The sequence below is a fragment of the Haemaphysalis longicornis genome, unplaced genomic scaffold (genome assembly GCF_048455015.1).
Source record: "Haemaphysalis longicornis isolate Haplotype H1 unplaced genomic scaffold, Haemaphysalis longicornis Haplotype H1 scaffold_7, whole genome shotgun sequence".
Classification (NCBI taxonomy): Eukaryota; Metazoa; Arthropoda; class Arachnida; order Ixodida; family Ixodidae; genus Haemaphysalis; species Haemaphysalis longicornis.
In genome coordinates, this window is record NW_027526422.1 from 180,290,024 (window position 1) to 180,303,122 (window position 13,099).

At 48.5% G+C, this 13,099-nt stretch overlaps 1 protein-coding gene and 1 pseudogene across 1 annotated transcript in view; both read left to right on the forward strand.

Moving 5' to 3' along the window:
* The window catches only part of LOC144147297 (uncharacterized), a 46,343-nt gene that overhangs the window by 20,550 nt on the left and 12,694 nt on the right, over window positions 1–13,099 (forward strand). The window lies entirely within an intron of this gene.
* Window positions 7,353–8,808, forward strand: LOC144145587 (E3 SUMO-protein ligase KIAA1586-like; annotated as a pseudogene).

Here is a 13,099-nt window from a genome sequence, read left to right on the forward strand (position 1 = left end):
CAAGAATTGCAATGGTTGCTGGCTAGTTGGTAAATGGTCTTTCAAAAACCAATTCCTGCGTGGCTGAAGGACGCAAGACAGGAGGGTGCCCGAAACCTGTACTCAGCTTCACAACTGAATGCTGTGGTTGGTTTACAAGCTGCCACCTACGCTTGAAAAATCATGCACACCTCCGTCCAACGACGATGATGGTTTATCGCAAAGCTCTATCGTATGGGTTTCCTTGGTTGCCTTCTGGATTTAAAGTTTGACTAGTTAAGCGTCGAATTTGACCAGCACGCAGTTTGATCTTTTGATCGCAGCGTCTTTGTTTTTGACCGTTTCCCATTCGATTTCGCAGGGAAAAAGGTTTGTGTTCAACCATCATAAACATTAGACGGAGGGCTAGATGATTTTGCTGTTTAATTTTGAACTTCCATGCCCCCTCTCCAAATCTAAACTTTTTCCAGTGTGTCGGAAATGTGCCTGTGGTGGAGGACTCGGGCTCATGCACCCATATTTGAGGCAACTAATCACGCGTTTTTGGTGTCTTCACCAGGCATTACACGATTTTTTTAGGTACTCTATAAAAAATACTTAAGCATTAAAAAACACCGGCTGACGTTAGCACTGCGACATTTTTTGACTATCGGTGCCAGCCTTTATTCTACGCAGGGGGTAAAACGGGAAGGGGAGGAGGGATGGTGGATGGTTTGTAGCTTGGGCGGTTGAGTTAGTGAATAACTTTGGCTCTTGATAAAATGACCACCACAAACATGGGGTTTCCACTTCGGCTTTCAGGCTCCCATGCTGTCACAGTGTCGCTCACCAAAACCGAAGGCACAAAGCTCACGGTTACAGAAAGTGTACACTACCGCAACATTTCTACGGCTACACGGTAATCCATCTCGCATACAGGTGCCTTTCTATTTAAAGCACACGTATTGAGGTATCCAAGCGCTAAGGCTGGCGTGGAAACTGTAGTCATTGAAACCAGTGAAAATAATTTAAAGTGGTAGAAATTAATTCTAATATTGCTAATAGTTTTATTCCTACACAGATCGCGCGGAGCCAGGCGCAGAGCGCTGCAAAAAGCGCTCGTGTCAATGTAACCCTTCCCCAACCTTACAAGTATCCAATAAGTTTGCGTAGCCGTGAGTGCATTTAAGAAGAAAATAATACTAATATTAGTAGTTTTATTCATACTCAGAACAGGTAGAGCCAAGCGCATATCGCTGCAAAAAGCGCTCATGCCATTGCAGCCGATACCCAACTTTAGACGCGTCCGACAAGTTTGCGTAGTCATTACTGCATCTAAGAACCCAACACATCTGTTTATACTTCGTTTCATCTCACATTTCTGCTCACAACGCCACCAAAACATACAAAACACCGAAGCAAACACGACAAAAACAACGGGAGGCTGTGTAGTCCAATGCACCGGCTCATTCCACTGACGAGGGGAGCGCCGAGTGGTGGCGCCACCCGTCCAGCTGCCCGGTCCTTATAAACAAACTGCTCCCCGATGCGTGTCTCTTATAACGCGGTTCAACTGTATTACCAGCCACCTCTTTGGTCACGCTGCGTGCCCTTTGCATGTTTTTGCCGACAGCCTTCACCGCAGCCCCGTGAATCTTTTTGCCGATAATATGGAAGGTCTTATGGTGCATAAAGTTTGGTAATCCAACTACTGCACAAAATCGGGAAAGTTGCTCATGCCCGATGCCGACGGCGCGCGCTGTAAGCACCACTTTCAGGTTCACGGCAAAGGCGTCACGCGAACTCCCGCTGTCGTAGCTTCTGCTTGCACTGTGGCTGCCATCTGACGTGACCCGCTTCGCCGAGTACGTGGACGAAAGGATGCTCTCTGAGCACTTCGTATTCTCACAGTGCAGTTCCAGAAACGCAGAAAGGCCTTTCCGCTTTTTATTCGGCGCCCGAACTGCGAGTTTCCGCTTGTGACAAACGGAACATGCTGCGCCTGCGATGACGGCCGTCAATGCACCCAACTCGCACAACACTAAGCTTTCGGCCTGACGTCGTTTTCGAACAACGCGATCTTTTTCTGCGATGCGCTCACAAATTTCACTGCAGCGGGGATCTCGTCATCGCTGTTGCCATGGTCGACATTGCCGTGGGTGATGTTAGGCGTAGCGGCCGCTGGCCCGTCGGGGACATATAGAAGAATGGGCTTTGTAACAGTGTATTCATCCTCTATTTGAATTTGCAATGATCGTCGGTCACTGTGTAATTTTTGCTTAACAGCAATGACATCCAGATGCAAACCTGGGTTTCAGCTTTTCCACAATGCACTCCATTGACCCAGTCATGCAGTCAGCAATGAAATTTTGGCGAATAACATTTTCATATGTGCAGATTCACCCCTTAAAAGTCTGGTTTGCACAGTGCAAGCATGGCAATCTTCAGATTGCCATGTTGCACCGCAAATCACGTTTGCATATCTGCCTACTCCCGATTTTTTTGCCTATTCTCCCAATTGTATGGGAACAGTCGTAAATCTCCCAAAGATGTGCCCCTAGTGCACTGCAAAAAAAAAAAAGAAAGCATGTCAAGCAGCACCGCCGCATCGTAATTACCATCATGAGCTAGGTAGCCAGCCGAAGTCAGTGGAAGTCGTATCCAAGCCATTTGAGTTCAGTGAGTGTGTAGGCCTTTTTTGTAGCTCCGTAGATAACATAGCGGTGTCGAAGCCGAAGTAGTAGTGTTAGCAGTTTTTCCGTAGGCCTCATACTGCAGAATTTACGTGTTCTGTGCCGTCCCGGAAAGGCAAACACTTTGGATTTTGCATGAATATTGCATGCGACAATAACGTGGCGCACGGGTGGAAAAGCGATATGAAACTGCTCTTGGCAATGACCAAGCATCGCACCGAAGAGAAGTGGGGGTCCGTAGACACTTTCTTTGTCAACAGCAATGAAGACGGTGAGTGTTGTGCATGCCAAAAGCCTCTTCACCAGGTTGCAACAATGCAAAATCCGCCACCGTGCAGTTGTTGCAAAATCGTACGCAGGTGAACTAGATGGGCAGTTGCGAGTGTACAATGCTCCTCCCAACTGTAAATAAATGTCAGCTTGAACCTGCTAGGTTTTCAGCATTATTATGGCCTTGAGAATCATCAAAGCGGATATCAGAGGCTATAAAGGCCACGAGTGCTGCTACAACCCCCCCCCCCTCTCTCTCTCTCTCTCTCTCTCTCTCTCTCTCTCTCTCTCTCTCTCTCTCTCTCTCTCTCTCTCTCTCTCTCTCTCTCTTCCCCTGATTATCCCGTGGCCAATCTCCTGATTTTTGAGGTCCCCAGGGGTTGGCAGGTATGCGCGGCTTGTGAATCAAATGGTGTGCACGTTGCTGTGATTCTCTGACCAGGGTTCGTACAGGTCACGATGTTGTGGACACAGCAGCCCAAAAATTTGTCAAATAGAGTTGGCGGTGCCGTGGCGCCGCGCGTGGACCTTTGATTAAAAGGACATCTGGTGGCAGAACTCCTTAAAGGAGCCATGAAGAGAAAACACAAGTTTGGTTCATTCGAAAGATTGCCTCGTTAGAACCATAACGACACCACTTATAATGCAAACTTCGCTCAAATAAGCTACATAATTAGGAAAAAAGGAAATGACCATGCGACCCACCAGCTGATTTTCCGCAACAGAACCTATGATGTCACTCGAGAATGCTCTGCGATTGGCGGAGGCCGGCAAAAGCAAACGCATGTTAGGCAGGGCTTACAGTTTGCATAGCGAGCTAAATGCCCGTGAAACATACTGCACATTCTCTTTATGACAAAGAACGGTGGAGTAAACGGTTGAAGTTCCGAACGAACACGCAAGCATATGCGCCAATGCGTATACGAAACTACCGCCGGCCGAGCTCGACATCTCGCCGTTGCGCAGACGAATTTTCGGGTTCGAGTCTCTTAGGGGCCAACGAACCGTCCCAGCACGCACAGCCGCGACCTTGCTTGGTATCGTAATCCCTTCACAGGAGGTTGGCCGACATATCGCCAACCAGCAAAGGTAAAAATAGGAACGAGGGGAGTAAGGAACAGCAAGCAGCGACGAGATAGTGACAGTTGTCGCAGTTTCGGAATGGTGTTGGCTTGCTGCTATTGTTAGGAGCTCGTTTCCGGTTTACAACCACTGAAAACTTCAGTTTGTTCGAGTACTTTACAGTGAAATTTCGTTGCTACGTTTTGAAATGCCCATGTAGTACGGGCAAATCGTCGAGGGAGTGCGACATCCCCGGTGAGGAGATCTCCTTTCATGTGCTGCCCAACGACGAACCTCGGCGAAGCAAGTGGCTACGTTTTGTGAACTTTGCAAACGGAGGAGAAAGAGAGCTAAAGGAAGTATGAGTGTGCTCGCTTCATTTCCGAGGAAGTGATTACGGCAGGGACCCTTACGTTAGCTCACTCCTGGGACATGCTGGCGCTCATCGCCGACTTCGTCAAATCGCCGCCAAAGCGGGAAAAAATGCCGTAAACACCGCGCATTGACGTTCGTATCTTTCTGGTCGAAGCAGAGAGCTCGCGCTAACGGCTTTCCATACACGACACCGGCCAACTGGCATAAGCGATACTGCTACTGAAATTGAACTATTATTAACCGTAATAAAAATACGGCACATACGTACCAGTCTGTATTTGTCCGTCGCGACGGGGCTGACGAGGCAGCGGTGCCGACGGCAGGGCGTTCGTCTGTTGTGGCTATCGCGGAATAGTCGCTTTCCCGTCCACCGCGTATTCCACAACTCTTGCCGCTCGTGCACTTAGAAGCACTGAGCGTTCAAGTGTAGTGAGGTTGTTAAATGCAAGCCCGAGCTCCTCGGCGAGAGTTTTGTTCTCCGGATCAGGCGATTCCATGACTAGGGCTGCGGGTGCACTAGGTTTTACTAGTATTTTTAAAATGGCCGCCGTCTCGGTCGACTCCCGCGTGTGGGTGCTATATGGAGTCTTCATACTAAGTATCTGTTTCATGGACCGGCTCGTATGACGCCATTGTTCACGTCACGGAAATGTGCAATTTTAGCGGGAGATTTAAAATTTTGGCTTAAATTGCCTTATTTCTCAGTGAATAAAGCATCATTTGCTTCCGGGAAAGCGCTTGGGGTACTATGAAACGCCTAATCTTTCGAATAAAACAAACTTTTGTTTTTTCTTCATGGCTCCTTTAACTAAGCTTCGAAGCGACCGAGGCTTCAAGTGAATTGAACGACGACTGTCTGAAGCCAGGTGGTTAGCAGGCACCAGCGGCATGCATGTAAAACAACATTGAGCTCACCGTGTGAGCTCACACAACGCGATCTTAACGCGTAATTTATTGCATTGTTTAAACAGCCACGAGATTTCAGGCGTCCTAAGTTCATTAAGACCGCGCGCGCAGCTCCTCAGAACATTGGACACCGGTAGTGAGTTTGACAACATCGATTCGTGTCTGCTGCTTCGTGCATGGACTTACCCCAGTTGTGCGACGTCATTTACGACGAAGAAACATCAGCGTAGTCGCCACCAGTTTAATCCATTTCACAAACTGCCTACTTGTTTGTCGGGGCGTTGTTCCGGCAGCGGACGCTTTCTTTTGCCGCTGCTTGTACGGAGTAGCTTGGGGGGCTGTAGCCAATGGTAAGTCGACGGCACTGCATCGTTTGCGAGCGCGCACCTCTTCGACATTCAGTAGTACATCCCCTCAAAGCACCAAAAAACCTTTTCGCGCAACCGCACTATCAAAAAAGTGTAGCACAGTTCAGGTGTGCTACACAAGTTTCTGTGTAGCACAGATCTGGGGCGGTATTCACGAGTTTTGCCTCATTTGTGTCCCTTTCAAAAGTGTCCCTTTTGGCGAGCCCTGATTGGCTAAAAGCTAACAACCGGAAGTGACGTAACGCAAGCGCAACAAACCTACTGCCAACGCCCACTGCCTAACCGGAAGTACGTCACGATGAAAGGGACTCAAAAGGGACGTTTTCAAAAGGGACAGTTACAAGAATACCGCCCCAGGTACCTCCGCCACCCCATGTCAGTGGTGGGCAGGGTTCTCCTCACGATGCATGGCGGGGATTTTGCCGCCCACCGGTGTGGCTGCCCGTCCATCACCCAATTAAACCACGTCTGGGCCTTCCGATGCGGCTTTTTGGCAATTCGCAACCCTTCAAATCACTGTGCTTGGCGAGACGGCGCACCAAAATCAGGTCTTCGCCGCTCCTCTGCGGTTGCACCGCATGCCCATGCTAGGTGCTAGCCGGTGCTAGTGGAGCGTGTATAGAGAAATCGTAGCCTGTACCAGCGCAGCTTCTTTCTGTTTTGTAGGGGCTGGGGGAGGAGCAGTCGTGGGGAGGAGTCGCCATCTCGCACGCACCTGTTTGAAAGGAGAGGCGCCACATGAAACTTTCCTACTCTTCCGCACAACAACCACTCCGCAACGGTTCCGCGTGCACCCACAGCATTACTCTTGCGCCTCATCAACTTCACTTTTTCATGGCGCCACTGCACCGCTCTGTTTAGCGGGTGCGCATCGAAACAACCTAGCTTGGTTAAGCCAAGACGTACCATCCCAAAGTCAACCCAAGCACCGAGGCGCCAATCGAAGAAAATGGCCGCCAAGAAAAAGCCAATAGAGTCGTCTCTGCTCTCCTTTTTTTTTTTTTTTTTTTTTGTCAAAAGTTGAAAAAAGCGTCGAGGTCCGTTGACCAGGAGGGGCAGCTTGCCGTCGCTGCCAGTTCTAGTGCGGTGGATGTCACCAACACATCTTCAAATGTTGAAGTGTCAACCAATGAAGCACAGCAGCATGCCGCAAACACCTGGCGTGAACGCAGCCGACGTTACTTCCACATCATCGTTGAAACGACCTTACCACTTAGGGACGCCGCGCGATGTTATACTTCCAGCCATGTGGAAGCTGGTGATGGCAGCAAGCACGCGTCACGTTTCAACAAATCATGACTTTGCATAATCCGGGGCTCCTTTTCGATGACATCAAAGGTTGGATGCTTTGCAAGCTTTGTAGGAAGTGTGACAAAAGACCATTTGACAACTCCGTGTGGAATGAAGCGCCCTGTGAAAGGATTCGGCTGGAAAGCGTTCACAAACGTGAAAATTGCTACTCGCACTGCGACGGAGTAGTGCTGGAGGCGCTTAGCACCGAGGCTGTGCATCGCCTTCGGAGGCTTTGCAATCTCCCGTTTCCCGTGGCAGAATGCAAAAAGCATTTGCCAGCCTGTACTATCTTCGCAAACGTTGGATAGCGCAAACGATGGACTACGAGCCGTTTCTGGGCTTGCTGACATTTCTGGGGCTGAACATAAAAGACCAAATCGCAGCGGGAAAGAATGCGACCTATTGCAGCCAGCGAGCTATCATAGAGATGGTGACCTGCCTGTCGAGCGTCACGGAGGACAAGATTTTGCAGGAGCTCAAACAAAGCGAACATGATGCCCTGATGTTCGACGAAACAACCTACTGCACTACAGTAGAGCAGTTGGTTATCCACTGCTGTTACATTTTCGATGGAAACTTGCAGGTGAAGTTCCTGGCATTGATTGATTGATGTGCTGGGCAGCCTAGACCAGCAGTTGGATGAAAAAAGGGCGATTTCCCTTAATGCAGCCAATGTTGCACGAGCAGTGGAAGATTTTGTAGTGAAGCAAGGCTTGGCCTTGGAGTGGCATTAGAGCTGATGGTGCCCCCATAATGACAGGAAGGAAAGGGGGAGCCGTGAAGCTGCTGGCAGACAGGCAAAGGGCAGTAACGGCTCCGCAATGCACTCAAGGAGCTCACAAACTCAACCTGGCTGCAAACCATGCTGCAAAAGCAGTTCTGTACATTGGCAAACTCAAGGACCTGCTGCAGCACCTTTACAGTTTTTATGCATCTAGTCCAGTCCGCACTGCTGGACTGAGCGCTGTGCAGAAAGTACTAGATGCACAAGGAGGAGGAGGAAAGATGATTGGGTCATCTGCCACACGCTGGCTTAGTGTAGGATGATCGTGTGCAGCCGTGCGAAACAATCTTGCCTCCATTCTGGTCAGTCTGTCAAGAGAAGCAGGGGAGCGGAGGGAGGAAGTAAAGGCTGCGGGCTTGCATAAATTTGTGTCAGACTAGAAGTTCATTGGCACTCTGTTGATGATGTGTCAAGTCCTTCCATTCATTGACAGGCTCTCCAAAGCGCTTCAGCCCAAGTCGCTGCATGTGGGTCTGTTACAAGGGCCGATTAAGTCCACAATCAAGACCCTGGAGGCCCAAAAGAACATTCAGACAGAAGTTCAGGCTTTTTGTGAAGCCGGTGGAATCCTGTTTCACACCCACTCAGGAATATGAAGAATGGCTGAGGGCCACAAAAAGCTCATTCCTGGACAAGTTGATTGAAGACATCAAGGACAGGTTTCAGGACGATGCCGTACTGGCGGCCTTTTCTGTGCCGTTTGCCAGAGGCAGCTATGAAGAGGTTGTGTCTGGCAATGCCGCGTACACTTCTGACATGATGGAAGAGTGGCGAAGTTTTGCAAACTTTGTGCTGGAATGCGAGAAACTGCAAAAATGGGCAGATTCGGGGTTTTGCTGCATGTGGCTACAGGCATGAAGGGGTTGTTTCCTGGTGGTGGTGGTGTTTCCTGCTGGTGCGTACCTGGTCCTGCCTCCGCACACTGCAGACTGTGAAAGAGACTTCCATACGTTGAAGCTAATTAAAACACAGTTGAGAAACTGCCTAAAGGAGGAATCGCTCGATGCACTCATTCGCATTGCATGCCAAGGACGAAGAATATCCCTATGACAAGGTAATGGACAACTGGGCCAAGCGAAAGAATAGGCTGAAAGTGTAAATTAGTTGCCAACACAAAAAGTAGGTGTTTCACGGTTCTGCAGTATTGCTGTTTTTTAAATTTTTAAAATTGACCCCCCCCCCCGCTCTGATGATGTCCACCTCTCAAAAAAATTTTGGGAGAATCCTGGTGGTGGGCGTCCTGTCATGTCACTTGCTCATGATCAAACAGTTGTCCTTGGGAGTGCTTGAGTTTAGAAATTTTGGGGCAGTATAGCCGGAGTTTGAACAGGCTGTGCTCAGGTTACAGGAGGCACACAACACCAGTCTCGGCCCTTCTAGCGTAGCATGATGAATTCAGTATGGTCTGCATAGCCCCATGAAGCCATGGTATGATTTCGGTCCTAGAAAAGGCTTAAAGGAGCACTGACCCGAAAATTTTGTTACACTTTTATTGCTTTTATCGATGCTTAATGGTCTGGCGAACCTGAAACAGCACTTCAAATACTTCAGCGCGCGATAGCTAATTACATTGAACGGCCTGAAAATCGTTTGTTGTTTCAAATTCCCACGCTTTCATCCCGAACGGCGCATATGACAGTCCCGGTTTGACCTCACCGCTTTGTGCGGACGTCACCGGCGCCCGCTTGAGGGGTGTTGCGCCCGCTCGCCGCTCGTGGGGCCGTGCGCGTGAAGGGACGTCGCGAGTTTTTGACGCGCGTTGTCGTGTCACTTCTTTTTCCTCTCCTGATGTCCATTGGCTGATGTCCATTGGCTGAGTGCCGCTCCGCACGCTGCTCCGTCAGCGCGATAAATGAGATCCAATTGAACTATGTTCTTCGCGTCGCTGGCCGCTCATATTTCAGCCAGGGTATTCTGTTGAGTGAAGGAAGCGAACTGTGCAATAATATTAACGCCGAAAATTGGTGTCAGTGCTCCTTTAAAAAATTGTAAAGTTCAAGAAAGGTCTCTGCATACTTGGGAGTTAGTAGTGGTACTATAAGTATTTTGGTGGTGCTGGTACACCACACCTAGCCAAACTGCTGTTTCAAACGACTTCATATTTCATGAGCACATTGTGATTACGGTTTTGGAGCTCAATATTGCTGAAAATTTTGAAGATTACACCTCCGAGAGAATCAAAAGAAGTGAAGTAATTTTTCAGACATCAATTTTTTTATCGCAGGCCGTTTGAGATATTGAACTGGTTTTTGTTAATATTAATAACTTAGTCAGGTATCTAAACACTGTACTACAACATTTTTAAATGACACCAATATAATAGCCACGATCTGGATTCTGTGAAAATGGTGTGTTTTTACACTTTCCTCAAGAAGTACACAACCGGTAAATATATCCGATTTGTTTTTGCTTGCAAATGCCGCCCATTTGATTGCCCTAAAATCAATTTCAGGATTTTGTCCTAACATGCGCATAAAAAAGAAGTGAGGTTTGTTAATTCACACCCTTCTGGACGTAGAATTCAGTTGAATTTTCCTGCGTTCGCATAGCGCCATCTGTTGGGACTTCCTGCAACCCCGCGCCTCCTGTAGGGAGCCCATGTTACTGATCATAAAACCGTGACTGATGAGCATCATTGAGGTAGCACTTCTCATGGGTAAGAATACCTTTTTTCACTCAGTCGGCTTCCGTCGTATGTTCCTAGTGCAACCTCCTGCCGAATGCAAGTCATATTTAGAACCGGGCACTCTTTCTGATATATTAGAGTGCAAGCAAAACCCTTCTGAAATAGGGAACAACTCCCCCTTCACCGGCTCAATGTAATGTTTTTCACTCGCACACTCACTCGCTTGATTGCACCATCTTGGTGCAATTTGTTTAGCGAGGGTTGCAGTAAAACACGCGTTCCAGACGTTTCGCATTACCCCGATGCGCCTGCGGTTCCAGCCCATGTATTTATTGACAGCAGTCAGGAGCTCTTGAGTGTGTACCACTTCACGATGAACTAGCCAAATATGACAACTAACGAACAAAGGAGCACGTGTTATACCCATTAGTGTCATTAGTATAATGGCCCACTTTGGCATCGCCAGGTACTACCGCTAGTTTTTCATATTTACGAACGAGCACCGGACTAGTGCAAGTGCACCAATCACTTTGGAGGTTGTGGGCAGACGGTCGTTGTTGCTTTCTCGCAGTCTCCGCTTTCACTTGCACTCGGTGCGATGTCGGCAATGTAGTCTTACAAACTCTCCCATTGTCGTGGCATCATCGTACACCCTCACAAACTTGCTGACCGCTGATCCAGCAATGCCGTCCGGAAATTGACAGCTCGCTCTACACCTCAAAAACACTGGCGGTGGCTTTGTTGCACCCCTCACGATTTTCAGTCATCACTGGCACGCACAAGCAGCAGATTTGAAGGAATTTTGGGTGGTTTCTTTAGTGACACCTGTCCAGAACCTACTTCGCGAAGGTGTTCTCGGGAATCTTGTGCGTGACGGGACGTTCGACTTCTGAGCAAGTTCTACTCGATTTGCGATTGCCAGCTTCACAGTGGAAGCAAATTTTGCGGCTTCGCTCTAGCTAGAGCCACTGAATAAGCCTTTATGTAGTAACAATAGCGCTAGCCACCACAGCTTTACTTTTGCCAAAGGCCACAAAGCGCGAAAGACACACACAACGAACGGAAAAAGAAAAGCATGGCGGGTGGGCGTGATGGCGCAGTCACAGTAGGGAGAGCAAGGTGAGGGAGGGGAGAGCCACCCAATGTTCATGAGTGGCCGGGCAAAAACCACTTTGGGGGATGTGCCGGCAGAATTTCTTCCCCGCCCCGAGGGAAAGCCACCTTAGGGCATACTTTTGCGGCATTTGTCGTTTTATATATCAGTTGTTGCGGGTAGTTTTGTTCGAGATAACCGTAGTTTTTGCTATAGGGACCGGGCGGCCGTTGTATGGCACCACCGTCGCTTCAGCGAACAGCGCCGCCCATGGCGAACCGTTCGTCAGTGGAATGCCGGTGGCGGTCAGCGCAGCGTTACTGTGCATGGCTTTCTGTCGTTTTTCTGCGGTGCGGTTTGCAAAGCGTAGATAACTACAGGGGCTTTTTTCAGATCGGTAAACCTTGAGCGTGGATGTAACCTTTACGAGGCATGCCATGTGTGTAATTTACGCCCATACTCAGTATTTACAAATAGCAGACGACGCTCAATGCGCCAAGCTGGAAGTCAAGCTGCAAGTGAAAGTCCTTTCCTTGATGGAATTTTTTGATGCCTGCATGCAGTTTCGCGTATCGAGAAGTGTATTGCAGCTAAATGCTCCCACATAGCTGGTGTCTGCAACTGATTTAGGACTGCTGCGGCGCTGGCCTTTGGCAGTTGATGAGGAAACAACGTCGTGCACAAGCGAAAGACAAAGTTGGGGGGTGCCTTGTAAGATTTACCTCAAAACAGAAATTGTGATGGACGACGCTTCCGTAACTTCATTAACTACGGCTGAAAAGTGTTTATTTCACCGAAATGCTCTTACTACAGTCATCGGGAATTGTTCACAGAATAAATACCGCATGATAGAACGTTATTGCTTGTCGTGGAGAAGCATTGCTTTACAAAAATTGCAATGGTTGCTGGCTAGTATTGGTTAATGGTTTTTCAAAAACCAATTCCTGTGTGGCTGAAGGACGATAGACAGGAGGGTGCCGAAAACCTGTACTCAGTTTCACAACTGAATGCTGCGGTCGTTTTCAAATCTGCCACGTACCGTTGAAAAATCATGCACTTCTCCGTCTAACGACGATGATGGTTTCTCGCAAACTTTCTCGTGCGGCTTTCATTGGTTGCCTTCTGGATTTAACTTTGACTACTTGAGCTTCGAATTTGACCAGCACGCAGTTTGGTCTTTTGATCGCAGCGTCTTTGACCAGTTCCCATTCAATTTCGCGTGAAGAAAGCTTTGCGTTCGACCATGGTAATCATTAGACGGAGGGCTAGATGATTTTGCTGTTTAATTCTGAACTTCCGTGCACCCCTCTCCAAAGCTAAACTTTTTCCAGCGTGTTGGAAATGTGTCTGTGCTGGAGGACTCGGGGTCATGCACCCATATTTTAGGCAACTAATCACGCATTTTTGGCGTCTTCACAAGGCATTACTCAATTTTTGAGGTACTCTGTAAATATTACTTAAGCATTAAAAAAACACCGGCTGACGTTAACACTGCCACATTTTTAACTATCGGTGCCAGCATTTATTTCACGCAGGTGGTAAAACGGGAAGGGGAGGAGGGATAGTTTGTAGCTTGGGCAGTTGGGTGGGTGAATAACTTTTGCTGATAAAATGACCACCACAAACGTGGGAGTTCCACTTGTGCATTCAGGCTCCCATGCTGTCACAGTG